A 21,960-nucleotide genomic window follows, 5' to 3' on the forward strand; every position below is an offset into this window, starting at 1 on the left:
CCAACCTGAAAAGGCTGCATACTTGGAAATGTAGCAGTGATGGTCACTCCTGTGGCCATCTTGGTTTGGGCTGACTTCTTTACTGCAAACTGTTTTATCAGCAATGTCTTTATGACCTGTATCTTGTGCCAGCCTCCTGTCTCATCCTGTGATTTAGAATACCTTACCCGTCTGGGAATGCAGCACAGTAGGTCTCAGCCTCATTTCACCCAGCTCCTTTTCAAGATGGAGTTGTTCTGGTGTAAAAGCCTCTGACAAAACAATATGGACAATTACAAGGTCAGTGATTGCTAGAGCTTGAGGGGAGAAAAAGAGATAAATAGGTGAAACACAGGATTTTTAGGATAATGAAAGGATTCGATTCTGTATGATACTGTCATGGTAGATACATGTATATTAACCATGTTTTCTAGTTTTTGAGTCGGATATTTTGACACCTGGGGTCTTGTTGACTAGGACAGTACTGCTCCTCTTAGGGTTAACATTCCTGGAGAGAGTAAGGAATTCTCCTGTGTGCCTGTGCTTCATATGCAAACTAACCAATTCAGAGTCCATACTCCCCACCCACTAGCTTTATTGGGCTATTACACTTGTGACACTAGTTCCCTTCCTTGACATCAGATCCCTTCCCTAGGCATCAGACACCTAGAGGCATCCCTTATACCCGAGATACTGGTGAAATTATTTAAACTATCCAATCTTAAACCTCATTATCCTGTTTACACTGCCTCCCCCATTTCTTCCCACAAAAATCATAAGACTTTCAATTAGTTTGCCTAGCTTTCCCTCTCTGCCTGCAACTGAGTTTGGTGTTCTCCCCTGTGACCATACCTTGCTTACCTTCCTCTTGGGAACTGTAATAAACTATCTTTTTAATAGCAATCATCTACGGATCTGCTGCCCTCACCACATCTGAGTAAAACCCAAATCCCAGGAACACTTTAATGCAACATGACACAATGCATTTGGCAAAACCCACAGAACTACACAACTCAGAGTGAACTCTAGTGTAAACAATGGACTTTGGTTAATAATGATATATCACTTTTGTATCATTAATTTCCACAAATGAGCCATACCAATGTAAGACATGAACAGTAGGAGAAACTATAAACCAGGGAGAGGGAATTCTGTACTTTTAAAAATTTTTTCTGTAAATCTAACTTTAAGAAATAAAATCTATTAATTTTTAGAATTAGATCTATTCTTAGAAATAGACAATCTAAGAAAAGGGAGAAAATATTTGCAATTAATATCTTCAATAAAGAACTTGTATGCAGGACATAAAAGACCACTTACAACTCAAAGTTTAAGACAGATAGTCCAATTGTAAAAGGGCAAAGCATTTACATAGAAGTATTTTTCAAAGTAGACAAACAAATGGCCAATAAACACATGGGAAATGCAAATCATTAGTCATTAGGGAAATGCAAACTAAAATCATATTGAGGTATCATTTCATATCCAATTGGATAGCTAAAATCAATGACTATATAGAAAATAACATGTTGTGGAAAGGATATAGAAATATTAGGTTTGGAGCAGTGGCTCATGCCTATAATCCTAGCACTTTGGGAGGCTGAGGCAGGCAAATTGCCTGAGCTCAGGGGTTCAAGACCAGCCTGGGAAACGTGCTGAAACTCTGTCTCTACTAAAATACAAAAAATTAGCCATGTGTGATGGTGTGTGCCTATAGTCCCAGATACTTGGGAGGCTGAGGCAGGACAACTGCTTCAACCCAAGAGGCAGAGGTTGCAGTGAGCCGAGATAGCACCACTACACTCCAGCCTGGGCAACAGAGTGAGACTGTCTCCAAAAAAAAAAGAAATATTAAACTATGTGTAATTACTAGTGGCATAGTAACATGTTAACAGCCATTTTGGAAAAGAGTTTTGCAGTTCTTCACAATGTTAAAAATACAGTAAGCATACTACTCAGCAGTTGCAGTCTGAGGTATATATCCAAGAGTACTGAAAATATATATTCAAAGAAGAACTTGCACACAAATGTTTATAACAGCATTATGCATAATGCTGAAAAGTGAAAATGTTCCAAATGTCCACTAACTGTTAAATAAATATAATGTGATATATCCAAACAGTGAAATATTATTCAACAATAAAAAAGAAGGAATTGTTGATACATACTGAAACAAAAATGAACCTTGAAAATATGTACACTGTATTGTACAGTTTAAAAGGATAAATTTGTGGTATGTGAATTATATCTAAAAGCTGTTATTAAAAAGAGCATCAAATAAAAATTCTAGAAGTAAAAATGGCAATGACTAAAATTTAAAAATAGATCACGTTTAATAGTCATTTATTGAAACTTTTTCCTATTGAAATGGCCTCGTTGTCTGGAGTGATACCTGAGGTTCAGTGTTCCACAACCATGGAAAAAAAGGACGTGGACACACAAGAGTAAGGTAAAGAGTGGAAGTTTAATAGGCAAAAGAAAGAAAAGAACTCCCTCCTGCAGAGAGAGGGGTCCTGAACGGGTTGCCGGTTTCGGTTTCGGGGTGAAATGCAGGGGGTTTTAGAGATAAGCTTGAGGAGGCGGTGTCTGGTTTACATGGGGCGTGCAAGATTGGTCAGATCAGGTGTGTTCTTTGCATGAGGAGCGAAATACTGGTTAGGACTAGGTGTGCCATTTGCATAGGGCATGAATTTCTGGCCTCCCCCAGCCTACACTTTTATTATGCAGATGGGTTCGCTGCCTGGCTGGTACCATGTTGCCCATTCCTTTACTGTACACGTGGTAACAAAAAAGGGAAGATGGAGCCTCCATGTTGGACATGCCTGGCCACCAGGTAGCTCTTTTCTATTGGCGCAGCTGCCGCATTCCCTCATGCAAGCTTCCGGCTTCTGTATGTTCGCATTTCCATTTTTCAGGCTGCTCTTTGTTAGGAGAAAAAAAAAAAAAAAAAGTGCTCGAGCTGCTTTTAGTTAGAAGGGAAGCATTGCCAAGGACTCTTTTACTTTCACTATCTGCCAAAATAATTTATTTCTATCTCCTGTATCGCTATGAGATCAGGAACTAGACAATACCTAAAATTCTCCCACCCTCTCCCCTGCCTTTTTTCTTTCAAAGCTCTACTGGTGTTCTTTAAATTAGGCCAAAGAAATGTAAATCATAAGGATTAAAAAGGAAAAAGAAAACCCTGTGGCTATTATCATAAAACATGATTATTACATAGTAAGATAAAATAATCTGTAGTCAGACAATTAAAACTAAATAAGTGCAAATGTCATATGGATAAGTGGTTAAGAATTAGAGGGGATAAAAATAAGAGAATAGAGAGGAAACATGAAAAATAAGTTTATTAGTTCCTTTAGGTAGTATGCGAGAATAAATACAACATTTTAAACTGACAAATTAATAAGAGTAATCATATTCAATAAAATAGCATCAAACTATTATTTGCTACACAGAATCAGGAGAAAACAAGCAGAGAGAAAGGAGCAAGATGTAGTAAGAAAATGTTGATCATAATAGGTAACCAAGAGATATGGCAAAAATCGGTTAAATGTTTGTGTTTATTTGTGAGTGTATGTGTGTGTATGTATGGGAGGTGAGTGTATTGTTAGGATACATTATATGATATTAGGATAAAATATATGTTAGGATATAAGTAATATTATATATAGACATTAGGATACATACATATAATATTAGGATAAAAGTAGCCATGATAACAAATATATAAATGGTCTCATATTTAGAAATACAAGCAAACAATAAAGAAAAGATATGACATATGACATAGAGAATGTGTTTTAAATTTACATACATTATTTTAGATTTACTTTTTATTTGCAAATCCATACATTAAAAATAAGAAAATAATATGACAGAATTTAAAACCAACTTTTAAGTCATATCAAGAAATGTAAATTGACTTAACAGGAAAAAAAAATTTTGAATGAATTACAAAGTCAAATTTAACTGTATGTTAAATATAGGAGACATATCTAAAGCAAAAAACTCAGAAATAATATGCATAAAAAGATGGGCAAAGATATGTCAGACAAATGAAAATCAGAATGAAGACAAGATCATGATATTTGGATCACTAAAGGTAGAATTAGACCCACAAAAAGAAATTTAAAAGTTTGAGAGGACATTTTGTATGATATAATAGCTATGAACTACACAGCAAACAGTGATTTTACAAGGCAGAAATTACAACACTTCCAAACTACAGAAGACACTCTGTAACACAATCATCACTGAAAGGATGTTCTCAAGGAACCTGGATTCCTTGAGAAAGTGGCTGATTCTAGGTCTGGGAATAGAAAAAAATCTAGATGACCCTGCAACGTTTTCTCAGATGAGAAAAAAATGAAACTTTCAAAAGTTAACAGGGTCATGTCAAGTAGACACAGTGGAACTTTATTAATAAAGTCTTGATTGAAAAAAATTATTTGGAAAAAGTGAGGATTAAGTATAAGAATTCTAATGAACTGACACACATAGAAGTATGAATGAAAATTATTGAATCTATATGATACTCAGAAAAAAAGAGCTGAAGAGTAGGAAAAATGGTACGTCGCTATTTAAGATGACTATTAAAATATCTTCTTAATAAAAACAATATCTAAAGGAAAAGCATTAAGTATTTATTCTGGCTTTCCAGTAGGAACTTCACTGCAGTATAACTGAATTCCTACATCAAAGAAGCATCAAATATTCTGATACCATTTTATGTATAATGATATGCATAATAATACCATTCCTTCAAGGCATGTGGATCAAAGAGCTTATAGTTATGAGTTCTAGTTTAAATTGTAAGGTTGGCAAAACTCATTTAATCTGTTCCCACAATCAGAGACTTCCCAATTGTGATACCTTTTCTTCGTCCCTGCTAACCTGTGCCTACTATTCTCCTCTCTCTTTTTAAGGAGGAGGGGGATTACAAAACCGTGGATCCACACAGGCATCTAAGAGCTAACTACTTAGACAATTAACTGGTTTTTGTCTTACTTCTAAAAGATGAAATATCAGCAAAGAAAAACATTCAATAATAAAATTTTAAAGTATAAATACATTTGGAAAGTTGGGAAATACTCTATTAGGATGTAAATGGCCAGAAAAAGAGGTCTGTACTGGTATTTCTATTCTAAAATGAATTTATTTTCACTAATATGAAAAAACAATAAAGACTATATTTTTAATGAATTTAAAGGTATTTTGTTTTCTCTCTTTTACCCATGTCAATCATTGATGTATTTCCCAAATTGCTATTCTCCTCAACTGTTAGATAAATATCCTTACCTTTTAAAGCTGTATATAACAGCTGGAAATTCTCCCCAGGTAAGATCTGACTAAAGTGAGCTTAAGACAAAAGAAACATATTGGAATTTTGTTTCCCATATGCCTCACTGTTATGAACAACTAGGAGAATTGATTTAATGAGAAGAAAAAAACTTAGGCAAATTAAACATAGTGAATATCAATCTAGTAAAAATAAGAGAGGCAAATCGATAATGACAGTAGTTAAGGCAGTCAGCTACGTTTAATGGCTAATTTAGGACCAAGTCAAAGTGTAGAGGAGACTAATGAACCTTAATGCAAATCATACAATACAGTGAGAGTTGCAAAACATGTGCAATTAGCACACATGTTGGGGACATCAGTCTGAGATTCCTAAATATAATATGAAGCTGTTGTCAAGAGAAGATTGGAAACTGGACTTGAATGCCCAGGTATGCAGCTAAATCATCACTTCAAAACAAACAAACAAAAAAACCCCATCAGGTGGAAAGTAATCCAATCAGGCAAAATCTTGTATCTCTCTATCCAGGACTGTCACAAAATAAAATTATATCTAAAAATCAATCACTTGACTCAGAACTGTGTTTTTAACAGTATGTGTCTCATAATAGGATAGATTGACAGTTGCCATGCTGAATTTACAAAGGGAAATAGAAGTTGATCATATTAACTATGAAGCTTCTATTTAAATAATAATTACATGTGGGTCTTTAGTGACAACCCTCATCCTTAGTAAAATTGGTTTAGTTTTGTTACTTCATCCAGTGACCACAAGATCCAACTAGCTTCTTCAGACCCTCTCTCTACCACTGCTTTTTGACCCTCTGAACATTTCATAGGCTTGTGAATATACTATATTGTTTGATTAGTAAGCATACTCTAAGTTGTAAAAGACAAAACAAATTTGAACTAATTTAAGTTAAAAGAAGATAGGATCATATTAAAGGATCAATAGAGTGGAAGTGAGGAATCTGGGACTGAATGCAATTGTCTCAATTCTGTGAAAACTATGAGGCTGGAAACATGAAATTAGTTATTTCTGGACTCACACATTCTCGGCTTCATCTCCTCTGAAAAACCTCAGGGAAAAATCTCGGATTAGCTTTGAGTGAAGAAATAACTAAGAGAAAAAGAATTTAGAAGTTTGTTTTCAAGAAATGCAAGATTGTCAGACTTAGAAGGACTAAATAATGAAATAGAAAACACAAGATGTGTTTCAATGTTTTAAAAAACACATTATTACCAAAATTATAAAGCTTGCTGTTAGTCTATTCAAGTTTGAAAAAAATTCTTATGGGAGCTGGGAGTGATGATAAACTCCTATAATCCCAGCTACTCAGAAGGCTAAGGCAGGAGGGTCACTTGAACTCAGGAGTTTGAGGTTGCAGTAAGCTGTGATCATCCCACTGTACCGCAGCCTGAGCAACAAGTAAAACCCTAACTCAAAAACAAAACCTGATCATTATTATATTTACAAAGGAGGTGATATGTCATCAGATATCAGCATTTAAAAAGTCAGTGATAAAATACTTTCCTTGGAGAGTCAATAACGTGATAGGAAAGGCTCAGAAATCAACTGAGTTTGGGAGCTGAAAAAAAAAAAAAAAACCTGTTATGTTTGGAATATCTCAGAATGTAAAGTGCACCCTATCCACCTACTACCAAGGGATATGCTATTCACACTTATTCCTAATGTTGGCAGAAAATGTGTTAGTTTTGTTCCCACGTTCTCTACTTTTCAAGTTTCTGTCCCTAAAACATAGATTTAACAGAACAGACATAAGTTTGTTCTGTAATTTTGTATATAAAAATCATCAATTTTATACTTTATTTGATCAATTTTATTTGCATAGGTGTGACAAAAGGTGTTGATTAATTCACAAAGTTTTTTTCTTTTTTTGCTTAGCAAAATTAGAGCCATATCCTATTAAGTTTCAGAAATTAAACCTGTCTAGAGACCTCATATGATCCCTATGCTTGTAACTCTACCCTACACGTCAGAAATATTTTCTTTTTGTGATTATTGGCTCATCAACTGAGATCAGGAACAAAGAACAATTCCGTTCACCTCATTTGGGTTATACTGTAGTAGCTGTAATTTTATCAAACTTACAAACACTCTAGCAAAGTTTTCTTCCTATCTCATCTGCTGTGGTTTGAGTTTGCCACACCAAAGCTCATGTTCAAATTTAATTCCCAACGTGGTGGTGTTGGAAGGTGGGGCCTAGTGGAAGGTATTTGAATCATGGAGGTGAATCCTGCATGAGTGGCTTGGTGTGTTCTTACAGTAAGTGAGTTCTCACTCTGGAGAGAAAAGATTAGTTCTCTTAGGAGCAGATTAATTTCCATAAAAGTGCATTGTTAAAAAGCAAGATTCCTCCTCCTGTTCGGTCCTCTTTCTTTACATTTGTTCACTTCTCTGACCTTATCTGTCATGTTACAATGCAGCACAGAAACCCTCACCAGAAGTGAGGGCCATGCTTTTGAACTTCCCAGACTGTCAAACCATGAGCTAAATAAATTTCTTTTCATTATAAATTACCCAGGCTCAGGTATTGTGTTACAGCAACAGACGATGGACAAAGACACATTATATCTTATTCTTTTCCATTGCAGACCAGTCATATTGTGGGTTAATTTAGGCCCACAACTTTGTTTTATTAATGGCTTGTCAGCATTCAAACTTACTGTTAATTCTTGACTTCACTAATTTTTTGTTTCTCTGGGACATTTCTCAGAGGCCTGACACATGGCAGTGAACATACCTCTTTGAGATCCTGATTTAAATTGTTTTGGATATATATATATATATATATATATATGTATATATATATATATATATATGTATATATATATATATATATATATGTATATATATATATATATATATGTATATATATATATATATATATATGTATATATATATATATATATCCAGGGATTGTTAGGTCACATAATAATACTATTTTAATTTTATGAGGGAATTCCATACTTATTTCTATAGCTACTCTGCCATTTTACATTCCTACCAACAGTGTAAAAAGGTTTCAATTTTTCTGCAATCTAAATAACACAGATCACAGTTATTAACTTTTTAAAAAATTAAAAACCATCCTAACAAGTGTGAGGTGATATCATTTGATCTGCATTTTCCTTATGACTAATGCTGTTGAGTACATTTTTATAAACCTATTGACCATTTGTATTCCTTATCAGATATACAGTTTGTAAATATGTTCTATCAACCCATAGTTTGCTTTTTCACTCTGTTGATTGTGTCCTTTGATGTGGAGGAGCTTTTGAATTTGACAGAGTCCCATTTTACTTTTTCTTTTGTTTCTTACTGCTTTTAGTGTCATATCTGTGAAATCATCGCTGAGTTCAATGTCATGATGATTTTTCCCTGTTTTGTTCTACGATTTTTACATTTTCAGGTCTTCGGTTTAAGTCTGTAATTATTTAAGTTGATTTTGTGTATGGCATAAGATAGGGGTTCAATTTCTTTTCTTTGAGTGTGAATATCCAGTGTTCCAGACATCATTTGCCAGAATAATTTTCTTGTCTTTATTGTATATTCTTGTTTTTTTGTTGAAGTTTAGTTGACTGTATGTGTGTGGGTTATTTCTATTTCAATTATAGCTGGGTTTAATTTCTGGGTTATTTCTATTTCAATTATCGCTATTTCTATATCAATTATATGTCAATTATACCTCAATATAGCTAAAAACTGTTACTTGACTAATACATCTTCTCTCATTTCATGGTAGATTTGTTTGTCTTTAGTAAACGCACAGATTATGAGCAGAAATATATGATTAACATACCTCAGAGTTTTCAGAGAGAGAGAGAGTGGCAGACAGACAGGCAGAGAGGAAGAGAGAGAGCAGGTCATGCATGTGTGAGTTAGAAAATTGGTCATATATCCAAAAGTAGTACAATTATAAACAGACCAATATAAAATATTAATGGAGGCCGGGCATGGTGGCTCATGCACGTAATCCCAGCACTTTGGGAGGCCAAGGCAATCTCATCACTTGGGGTCATGAGTTCAAGACCAGCCTGGCCAAAAGGGTGAAACCCCATCTTTACTAAAAATACAAAAATTACCCAGCCGTGGTGGTTTGCACCTGTAATCCCAGCTACTCAGGAGGCTGAGTCATGAGAATTGCTTGAACCCAAGAAGCAGAGGTTGCAGTGAGCTGAGATCATGCCACTGCACTCCAGCCTGGGTGACAGAGTGAGACTCTGCCTCAAAAATAAATAAATTAAAATAAATTTAAAAATAAAATTTTAATGACCTTTCTATTGCTAATAATTTTTTTTTTCATTTACACACAGCTGTGTTACTAACATCAGACTTAACAACAATCATGAATCAAAAAGGCACAACATGCACAAAATCACTGCTTGGCTGTGGTAAAGATCTTGAAGATACACATCCCATTCTCCATTATAGCAAGTACTTTGTATACCTGTATGTATACATACATTTAGTTATCTGAGCTCTGCTTGGCAAGAATATTATACCATACTAAAGATAGAGGTACAACAATCCTCAAGAAAAATAAATATATAATTTAATAATCCATAAAATATAACTGGATAATTTTTATTTTATGCTACCAATTGACATCATCTCATAGGCTGTAAAATCAGATCTCCAGATATTTGTCACCAATTGAATGGACATGCACAAATCAGAAACAGGTACAGAACCAGAACTAGACTTTGCTAAGAAAACTAGGCTCATTCTGGAAAAAGAATTAGAAAACGTTAGAATGCTTTGAGTCAAAAACTAATGACCACATGGGACTGTTTTGTATCTTGGCTGTATCAATGTCAATATACTCACTGTGATATACACTACAGTTTTGAAAAAGGTTATCTTTGAGAGAAACTGAATAAAGGGAACATGGGCTCTTTGTATTATATCTTACAACTATAAATGAATCTACAATGTTCTCAGAATAAAACTTTAACTTAAAAGGTAAACAATCAACAATCAGCCACAAAGGCAGAGATAGTAAAACTGTCCTACTACTGTGTGTGTCAGAAAAATGATCCATCCTGTAAACAGCTTCCAAGTTGTTCTTCTTGGTTATCACAATTTATTCAGCTCTTGTTAGCCAGTCCCTCTCACCATGTCATGGTAGAAACTATGGCTGTGAAAGGAATAGACAGTAGGAAAAAGAAAAAAAAAAAAAAAAAAGCACAACACAAATGTTGGGTTCTGTCTTCCACTTAGTATGTAGAAAGCTGGAAAGAACACTGAATCCACTCTTAAAAGCAAAAATAATGCCAGATAATCTGCAAGTTTGTTATTTTTCTAAGGTCACAGATTAACAACCTAAAATCTAAGTGAAGACTGGCGTTTCCAATGAGACAAGGGAGATGAGAACTTGCTTACTTGTGTCTAACTCCAGCAGGTATCAGTAAAAGAAATTCCATTAAAAATTTTAACATATTGCTAAAGACTGAATGAAAACTAGTGAGAAAAATAGAAACTGATGGTCACATAAACAAGGGAAATTTACATCTATTCATAGACTCTTTTTCATATTCCAAAACAAGTGCTGACAAATAAGATTGACAAGATTCCTAAGAAGGCCTCACTTGTCATGTAAAACTTGGAAAAGAGAAATAACGGCTGCTATAAGATAGGTATGAAACTCTGTCTGGGTTCTTTCTCCTTATCTCATTTATTTCCAAAAACTTTGAGCTGCTTAAAGAAGACCACCAAAAATTACTCTTGTGAAAACCTATTGCGGCTTAGGGAAGAGAATAGCCAAAAAAATAAAAATAAAAGACCTTAGCCAGGGACTAGGGTACATCTGTTCTGTAGGTGCTCCTGCCCACCAGCCCCTCCCAGGTCCCCTGTCTGGCCATCCTGCAGGAGCATGTGCACAGAGCAGCCTCTGCTACTCAGCCTGGGTGTTTTGCTTCACCTGATTATGTTCCCAGTGGCCTGGGAGTACTTCAGATCCCCCATTGCATCCAGAACTTGACTTGGAGGGTCCAGAGGATGAAGCCACCAGTCAATCGTGGAGGCCCAGGACTGCTAAGCTCAGGAGTACCAACCTGGTATCTGTGGCTGGCACTTGAGCAGGAAAGGACCCCACACTCTCACAGCACTGAGAGGTGTCAGATGCATGGGTTCCTAAGTTGGAGTGGAAGCTGGGCATGCCTCTCCTCACAAGTCCAGCCAGGAAAGGGTGTGGCCTATTTCCCTGACTTGACCTCTGCCCAGGGAGCCCCATTGCCCAGATACCTAACAATGAAAAAAAAAAAATACAGGTGCACTGCCAGTGATTGGAGGGGAATCCCCCCAGGCCCAGGAGCAGACTAGGTGAGGGAGTCATCTTGCTTTCCACAGCATAGCAGAGCATGGATGCAAATGAATCCATGGATAAGGATGGATGAGGAAATAAGAGAAGCTGACAGCTAAGAGCCTACCAACCACCCATTACTCTTAAGTGCCATCTACTGGATTACAGCCCAAACTACACCACCAAAAATATTTTGCTAATATATCTCCCTGTGAAACCAAAGGCAAGAATTCAGCCACTAATAAAGACCCTGTATAGAGCTTTGTCCCTCTGAAAACATCCAGAAATAAAGCTAATTGACTATACTCAACTTAGACCATAGTTAGAAAAAACCATCCCTTCCAGATTAGAAAGAATCAGCGCAAGAACTCTGACAATGAAAAAAAAAAACAAAAAACAAAACAGAATGTCCCCTTACCTTCAAATGGATCCATTAACTCCTCAGCAATTGTTCTTAACTAGTCTGAAATGACTAAAACGACAGACATGGAATTCAGAATCTAGATGACAAAGAAGCTTATTGAGATTAAGAAGAAAGTTGAAAGACAATAGAAGGAATCGAAGGAATACAGTAAAACAATCCAATAACTGAAATGCAATATAACCATGTTAAAGAAGCAAGCCAAATTTTTAGACTTGAAAAATTAACTACAAAAATTTCATAATGTAATCAAAAGTATTAAGAACAGAATAGAACAAGGTGAGAAAGGAATATCAGAGCTCAAAGCTCAGTTATTTGAATCAATTCAGTCAGACAAAATAAAAATATTTAAAAATGAACAAAACTTTCCTGAAATATGAGATTATGTAAAGAGACCAAACCTATGACACATGGTATTCCTGAGAGAGAAGGAGAAATAATAAGCAACTTGGGAAACATTTTTAAAGAGATAGTTAAAACAAAATACTCCCTAATTTCACTGAAGAGTTTGACGTGTAAATTCAAGAAATACTGAGAACCCTGGCTAGATACTGTAAAAGATGACCAACTCCAAGGTACATAGTCATCAGATTCACTAAGGTCAATGCAAAACATAAAAGCTTAAAATTGGCTAAAGAGAAAGATCAGGTCGTATAAAGAGGGACCCTCCATCAGGCTGGCAGCAGACCTCTCAGCAGAAACCTTACAATCCAGAAGAGATTAGGTGCCTATTTTCAGCATCTTTAAAGAAAAGAAATTCCAAACCAAGAATCTCATATCAGCCAAACTAAGCTTGATAATTTAAAGAGAAATAAAATGCTTCTTAGATAGGCAAATGCTGAAGGAGTTCCTTTCAACTAGATCAGTCTTACAAGATGACCTTAAGGGAGTGCTAAATATCAAATTAAAATAATGACACCTGCTACCCCAAAAACACACTTAAGCACATAGCCTACAGGCAGTATAACACTAATACACAACCAAGTCTACATAACAACCAACTAAAAATGCAATAACATGATGAAAATCTCACACATCCATACTAATCCTGAATGCAAATGGACTAAATGCCCCCACTTAAAATACATAGAGTGGCAAACTGTAAAAAAAAAAACAAGATTCAACCATCTGCTGTCTTCAAGAGACCCATCTCACATGTAACAACACCCACAGACTCAAAGTAAAGGGTTGGAGAAAGATCTATCATGCAAACAGAAAATTAAAAAGAACAGGAATCATTCTTATATCAGATAGAATAGATTTTAAAATGATAAAAAATTAGGACAAAAAGCCATTATATAATGTTAAAGGGTATGATCCAAAAAGAGGACTTAACTATCCTAAATATGTATACTCAACATTAGAGCCCCAGATCCATAAAACAAGTTGTTCTTGTCCTCTGTGAAGACTTAGCAGCCACACAATACTAGTGGAGACTTACAACAGCCCACTCACCATGTTAAACAGATCATTGAGGCAGAAAATTAAGAAACTCTGGACTTAAATGCAACACTAGATCAATTCGACCTAATAGACATCTACACAACAATCCACTGAAAAATCACAAAATATACATTTTTCTCATCTGCACACATTTTAGATTGGTATTTTAAGATAGGTATTTTAAGATTGACCACATATTTGATCATAAAGCAAGTCTCAATAAATACAAAAAAATTTTAAATCATAGCAAGTACACTCTAGGACCATAGTACAATAAAAATAGTAATCATTAGGACATCTCTCAAAACTGCACAAATATACAGAATTTAAATGCCCTGAATCCTGAATAATTCCTAGGGAACTTCAAAATTAAGAAAGAAATCAAGAATTTTTTAATTAATGAGAACAAAGATACAACATATCGGAATCTCTGCGACACAGCTAAACCATGTTAAGAGGAAAGTTTATAATGCTAAATGCTCATATCAAAAAGTTAGAAAGATCTCACAATAACCTAATATCACACCTAAAGTATCTAGAAAACAAAAAGCAAACCAACCCCAAAGCTAGCAGGAGAAAAACAACTAAAATTAGAGATGAAATGAAAAAATTGAGATGCAAACAACCATACAAAAGATTGATTAAAGCAAGAGTTGTTCCTTCAAAAAAAAATGATAGCTAGATTACCAACAAAAGAAGAGATCCAAATAGTGCAATGTTAAATGACAAAGATGACATTACAACTCATACCAGAAAACTACAACAGATCTTCAGAGAATACTGCAAACAACTCTCTGCACATAAATTGTAAAATTTAGAGGAAATGAGTAAATTCCTGGAAAAAATACCATCTCCCAAGATTGCATCAGGAAGAGATTGAAACCCTTAGTAGACCAATATTGAGATACGAAATTGAATTAATAATAAACAACCTACCAATCGAACAAACAAAAATCCATTAAACAGATGGATTTAGAGCCAAATTGTATCAGGCTTACAAGAACTGATACCAATCCTATTGAAACTATTCCAAAAAATCAAGGAGGAGGGGCTTCTCCCTAAGTCAATATATGAAGCCAGCCTCAACCAGATACCAATATCTGGCAGAGACACAACAAAAAAAGGAAACCTTAGGCCCATATCCCTGATGTACCTAAACACAAAAATCCTCAATAAAATACTAGCAAAATGAATCCAGCAGCAGACCAGAAAGTTAAAACACCACGTTCAAGTAAACTTTATTCCTCGTTCAACATATGTAAATCAATAAATGTAATTCACCACATACACAAATCAAAAGCAAAAATGATATAGTCATCTCAATAGATGTAGAAATAAGTTTTGATAAAATCCAGTATACCTTCACGATAAAAATCCTCAATCGACTAGGCATCCAAGGAACATACCTCAAAAAAATAAGTCATCTATGACACATCCACAGTCAAAATCATTTTGAATAGGTAAAAGCTGGAAACATTCCCCTTGAGAACTGGAACAAGATGAGGATGATCATTCTTACCACCCCAATCAACATAATACTCAATATTCTAGTTAGCGCAATCAGGCAAGTGAAAGAAACAAAAGGCATCCAAATAGGAAAAAAAGAACTCAAATTATCTTTCTTCACTGATAGTATGATTCTATAGCCAGAATACCCTAAAGACTCTGCCAAAAGGTTACTAGCATTGATAAATAACTTTATAAAATTTCAGGCTACAAAATCAATGTATGAAAATCAGTAGCATTTTTATACACTAGTAACATTCATGGGAGAACCAAATCAAGAACACAATCTCATTTACAATATCCACAAAGAAAAGACCTGGGAATGTATCTCACCAAGGAGATAAAAGATTTCCACGAGGAGATCTACAAAACATTGGTGAAAGAAATCAGAGTCAACACACACCAAACATGGAAAAACATTTCATGCTCATGGATTATAAGAATCTATATTATTAAAATGACCATATTGCCCAAAGTAATTTATTGATTCAATGCTGTTCCTATCACTCTACCAATGTTATTCACAGGATTAGCAAAACTATTCTAACATATAAAAACAAAAAAGAGCCCAAATAGCCAAAGCAATCCAAAGCAAAAGAACAAAGACAGAGGCATCACACTACCTGAATTCAAACTATACCATAAGGCTAAAATAACCAAAACAGCATGGTCCCAGTACAAAAACAAACACGTAGACCAATGGAACAGAAGAGAAAACTCAGAAATAAGCCATCTGATCTTCAAGGCAAACTAAAACAAGCAATGGGGAAAGGACTTCCTATTCAAGAAATGGTTCTGGGATAACTGGATACCTATATTCAGAAGAATGAAACTGCTTATCTTTCATTATAATCAAAAAATTAATTCAGGGTGAATTAAAGTTTTAAATTTAAGATCTAAACTCTAAAAATCCTAGAAGAAAACCAAAAAATACCCTTCTCAACATTGGTCTTGGCATAGAATTTTTGGCTAAGTCCCCAAATGCATTTGCAACAAAAACAAAAATCAACAAGTGGGACCTAATTAAACTAAAGAGCTTCTGCACAGCAAAAGAAACTATCAAAAGAGTAAACAGACGACCTACATAATGAGAAAAAATATTCACAAACTATGCTTCTGACAAAGGTCTAATATCCGGAATCTATAAAAAACAAATACCAAGTAAAAAACATGAATAGATGTTTATCAAAAGAAGACATAAGAAGCAACAAACATATATGAAAAAGTCTTCAATATCATTAATTATCAGAGAAATATGAATTAAAGCTACAATGGGATACTGTCTGACACCAGTCAGCATAGCTATTATTAAAAAGTCAAAAAAGAACAGATTTGGTGAAACTTCAGATAAAAGTGAATGCTTATACACTGTTGGTGGGAATGTAAATTAGTTCAGCCACCTGAGAAGGCAATTAGTTGACTTCTCAACAAACTTAAAAAGAACTATCATTTGACCCAGCAATACCGTTACTGAGTATATACACAAAGGAAAATAGATCATTATATTGAAACAACACACATACTCCTAGGTTCATTGCCACACTATTCCCAACAACAAGACATGGAATCAATCTAGGTACCCATCAGTTGTGGATTAAATAAAGAAAATGCGATACATATATGCCATGCAATATTACACAGCCATAAAATAGAAAAAAAAATCATATTCTTTACAGCAACATGGATCTAGCTTGAGGACATAATTCTCAGCAATTTATACATGAACAGAAAAACAAATACCACATTTTCTCACTTACACGAGGTAGCTAAACATTGAGCACACATAGACATAAACATGAAAGTAATAGACTTACATGGTTTGGCAGTGTCCCCACCCAAATCTCACCTTGAATTGTAATAATCCCCACGTGTCAAGGGTGGAACCAGGTGGAGATAATTGAATGATGGGGGCAGTTCCCCCATACTGTTCTCATGGTGGTGAATAAACCTCAAAATATCTGATGGTTTTATAAATGGTAGTTCCTCTACAAAAGCTTGCTCTTGCTTGATGCCATGTAAGACGTGTCTTGTTTCCCCTTCATTTTCTGCCATGATTGTGAGGCCTTCCCAGCCATGTGGAACTGTGAATCAATTAAAACTCTTTCCTTTATAAATTACCCAGTCCTGGATATGTCTTTATTAGCAGCATATGAACAAACTAATACAGTAAATTGGTACCATTAGAGTAGGGTACTGCTGTAACGGTACCTGAAAATGTGGAAGTGACTTTAAGACTGGGAAACGGGGGGGGGGGGGTGGGTTGGAACAGTTTGAAGGGCTCAGAAGAAGACAGGAAAATGTGGGAAAGTTTGGAACTTCCGAGAGACTTGTTGAATAGTTTTGACCAAAATGCTGATAGTGATATGGACGATAAAGTCTAGGTTGAGGTGGTCTCAGATGGAGATGAGGAACTTGTTGGAAACTGGAGCAAAGGTAACTCTTGTTACGTTTTAGCAAAGAGACTGGCAGCATTTTGCCCCTGCCCTAGAGATTTGTGGAACTTTGACCTTGAGAGAGATGACTGAGGGTATCTGGCAGAAGAAATTTCTAAGCAGCAAAGCATTCACGAGGTGACTTGGATACTGTTGAAACATTTAGTTTTATGTATTCACAAAGATATTATTTGGAATTGGAACTTATGTTTAAAAGGGAAGCAGAGCATAAAAGTTCAGAAAATGTGCAGCCTGAAAAATGTAATGCAAAAGAAAAACCCATTTTCTGAGGAGAAAATTCAAGCTGGCTGCAGAAATTTGCATAAGTAACAAGAAACCAATGTTAATCACCAAGACAGTGGGGAAAATGTCTCCAGGGCATGTCAGAATTCTTCACGGCAGCCCCTCTCATCACAAGCCTAGGAGGAAAGAATGGTTTCATCCACTGTGCCCAGGCCCTTGCTGCTTTGTGCAGTCTTGGGACTTCGTGCCCTGCGTCCCAGCCATGGCTAAAAGGGGCCAACACAGAGCTCAGGCCATTGCTTCAAAAGGTACAAGCTCCAAGTCTTGGCAGTTTACACTGGTGTGGATCTGTGTGTGCACAGAAGTCAAGAATTGAGGTTTGAGAACCTCCACCTAGATTTCAGAGGATGTATGGAAATGCCTGGATGTCCAGACAGAGGTGTACTACAGGGGTGGAGCCCTCATAGAGAACTTCTGCTATGGCAGTGCAGAAGGTAAATGTGATGTTGGAGCCCCCATACAGAGTCCCTATTAGGGCACTGCCTAGTGGATCTGTGATAAGTGGGTCACTGTCCTCCAGACCCCAGTAATGGTAGATCCACCAATAGCTTGCACTATGCAGCTGGAAAAGCTGCAGACACTCAAAGCCAGCCTGTGAAAGCAGCCGGGAGGGGGGCTGTACCCTGCAATACCACAAGGCAGAGCTGCCCAATACCATGGGAACCCACCTCTTGCATCAGCATAACCTGGATGAGACATGGAATCAAAGGAGATCATTTTGGAGCTTTAAGATCTGACTGCCTTGCTGGATTTTGGACTTCATGAGGCCTGTAGCCCCTTGATTTTTGCCAGTTTCTCTCACTTGGAACATGTGTATTTACCCAATGCCTATACCCTCATTGTATCTAGGAAGTAACTAACTTGCTTTTGATTTTAAAGGCTCATAGGTGGAAGGGACTTGGCTTGTCTCAGGTGAGACTTTGGACTGTGGACTTTTGAGTTAAGATTGAAATAAGTTAAGAGTTTGGGGGACTGTTGGGAAGGCATGATTGGTTTGGAAATAGGAGGACATGAGATTTGTGAGGGGCCAGTGGTAAAATAATATTGTTTGGTTGTGTCCCCACTCAAATATCACCTTGAATTGTAAGAATCCCCACGTATCAATGGTGGGCCCAGGTGGAGATAATTGAATTATGGGGGCAGTTCCCCCTATACTGTTCTTATAGTAGTAAGTAAGTCTCACAAGATATGATGATTTTATAAATGGGATTTCCCCTTCACAAGCTCTCTCTTGCTCTGCTGCCATGTAAGATGTGTTCTGCTCCCCCTTCACTTTCCACCATGATTGTGAGGCCTCACCAGCCATGTGGAACTGTGAGTTTCTTTAGTTTATAAATTACCCAGTCTCAGTTATGTCTTTATTAACCTCATGAGAACAAACTGATATACAGACACTGCAAACAACTAGAAGGCATAGGAAGGTAGAAGGAGATGGATCAAAAAACTACCTATTGGGTGTTATGCTCACTACCTGGGTAATAGGATCTATCCCCCAAACCTCAGCATCACACAATATGCCCATATAAAAAACCTACACATGTAACCCCATATCTAAAAGTTGAAATTTTCAAATAAGTAAAAAAAAAAAAAATGCTAAGGGAGATCTTATTCTCACACAAAAAAAGATAATCATGAGGTAAGAGTTAATTAGCTTGATTGTGTTAATGATTTCATAGCATATTCACATCTAAAACATTACATAGCATACTGTAAATACATATAGCTTTTATTTTTCAATTATAACTTAATAAAGTTGAAAAATACTCATTTTTTAAGATACAATTTCCCTAAAGCATAAACATTTTTTAATGTAGCAGCACTGTATTTGTCTTTATAGCATACATGAATATAATTTAAATTATATAATAATAATAGTGGACTGGTGGAGATGGTAATATGGTATTATAAGGTCTTACATGACACATGATGCAGTATTTGAAGGTAATTATTAAACATATATATTGTAAATGCTAAGACAACCATTAAAATCACTACTTTATTGCTGAAAAAAAGGATAGAAATCGTAAGCCACTAGTGGATATAAAAAGGCTTTTTAAAATATCCTCTTTAATACAAACAATCAGAGACAGTGGAATAAAAGAATAAAAAACTGAGCAAAATTATTTTAATCAAATAAATGTTTTCATAAAGTGTAACTTATCTAAATGCAGAAACTGAACGAGATTGTGAATGAAGAAGTAAAACAACTGAATGCTGTCTACAAGAAACCTAGTTTGATTATAAATAGGTAATATAAATGTAAACATATGGAAACATGTAATAATCAAAAGGAAGCTGGAGTAGATATATTAGTATCAAAAAAGAATTAAGAAGGCGATATCCAGTAATAAAGATGATATTGCTTACTGATAAACAGAAAAATTTCCAAAAAGTAATTCAAAGAGTATATGAAACTACCAAAAGGATTTCCCAATATATAAAGTAAAAAGGGATAGAATTAGAAAAATAAATGGACAAATCCAAAATTACAGTCAAAAACTTCAATACTTTTTCTAAATAATTTATAAAACAAGTAGACAGTAAGGAAATAGAATAGAACAGTACTAACTGACTTGACCTAAGTGTTGTTAATGGAATATGATACCATGAACAGAATACATAATATTTGCAAATGAAAGTGAAAAAATTTACCAAGACATATCACATTACAGGCCATCAAACAGACCTACAAATTTAAAATATTAGAAATGATGTGAATTATTTTTTTAAAACAAAATTAAACATAATTAGTAATAAAATCTGCAAATTTTCAAAATATTTATAATGTAAACAACATGATTTTAACCCACAGTACAAAAAAATAAGATTTCAGGAGAATTTAGAAAATATTTTGTTGAGAATGGAAATGAATGCACATTCACCTAACTTTATGATATACAGATAAAGTATTGATTTGAGAAAAATTTATAGCACTTATTACTTACATTAGAAAAGAGAAAGGACTTCCAATTATCTGTTTCCAAAATAAGAAACAGCACCAAATAGAAGTATAATTTCATCATTAAAATAAAAACAGAATTATAAATGATATCCAATAAAATAAATAATATCTACATAATACCTGCATGTAACATCATACTTAATGATGAAAGACCAAATCATTTCACCTTAAGAACAGTAACAAGGCAAGTATATTACTTCACAGTATTCCAGTTTAATGTTGTTGTTGTTGCTTTAGCCAGTCCAATGGAACAAAAAGGAGCATACATATTAAAATAGAACAGATAAATTTTTTTTTCAGCAAACAACATAATTGTCTGTCATGAAAGCACTATACAAACTACACAAAACTTGTTAGAACTAAAAAGTAAGTTTAGCAATGTCACAACAGTTCATTTTTTTTTACAAACTGTGTATTTCTACATTCTTCCAATGATAAATTCACAATTGAAACAAAAAACACAATGTCATAGCAATTAGAAAATACTTCTCTTAATGTTAAATGCAGTATATATACACTAAATACTACAAAACACTGATGAAGAAAATCAGATAATTCCTAAATATGTGAGGAGACAATGTTCATGGATTGGGGGCTCAAAATTATTGAGAAACCAAATGGATCTATAGATTCAACTCAATTCCAATAAAAATTCCAGTAGTATATTTTTATAAATCAAGTTCTTTCTAAAATTAAAATGAAAAGACAAAGGAAATAGGATAGCCAAAACCATTATTAAAAAGGAAAACCAGGATGGAAATTTATACTATTTGATTGTCAGACTTACTATAAAGCTATAAAAGTTAAGACAACATGGAATTGAAAAAATAATAGACATATTTTTCTATGGAAACTATTAATAGTTTGTAAATAGACTCACACATACATAGTCAATTGATTCTCAACAAAGGTGCAAAGGCAATTCGATACAGAATAATCTCTTCAACATATGGCTGAAGAACAATCTACATGCCAGACCAATCTATATGCCAAAAATAAAAAATAAAAATAAATTGTGATCCATTATTTGGAACCACACAAAAATGCACTCAAAATGAATCCTAGACCTTCATGTAAAACTTAAAAGCATTAAACTTCCAAACAAAAAATAACATAGAAGACAATCTTTCGGACCTGATTGAGACAAAGCATTCTTAGTTACCATACCAAAAGTGCAATTCATTAAAAAAAAAAAAAAGATAGGTTGGGTGTGGTGGCTCAAGCCTGTAATCCCAGCCCTTTGGAAGGCCAAGGTGAGCGGATCATGATGTCAGGAGATTGAGACCATCC

General features: G+C 34.9%; 1 long non-coding RNA gene across 1 annotated transcript in view; it reads right to left on the minus strand.

The window, feature by feature from the left end:
- Positions 1–21,960, minus strand: part of LOC130540476 (uncharacterized) — a 109,506-nt gene that overhangs the window by 14,075 nt on the left and 73,471 nt on the right. The window contains exon 4 of the long non-coding RNA XR_008954446.1: positions 168–251. This is a non-coding gene — a long non-coding RNA (uncharacterized LOC130540476). The remainder of the gene's footprint in view (positions 1–167; positions 252–21,960) is intronic.

The sequence above is a fragment of the Pan paniscus genome, chromosome 11 (assembly GCF_029289425.2).
Source record: "Pan paniscus chromosome 11, NHGRI_mPanPan1-v2.0_pri, whole genome shotgun sequence".
In the NCBI taxonomy this organism is placed as follows: Eukaryota; Metazoa; Chordata; class Mammalia; order Primates; family Hominidae; genus Pan; species Pan paniscus.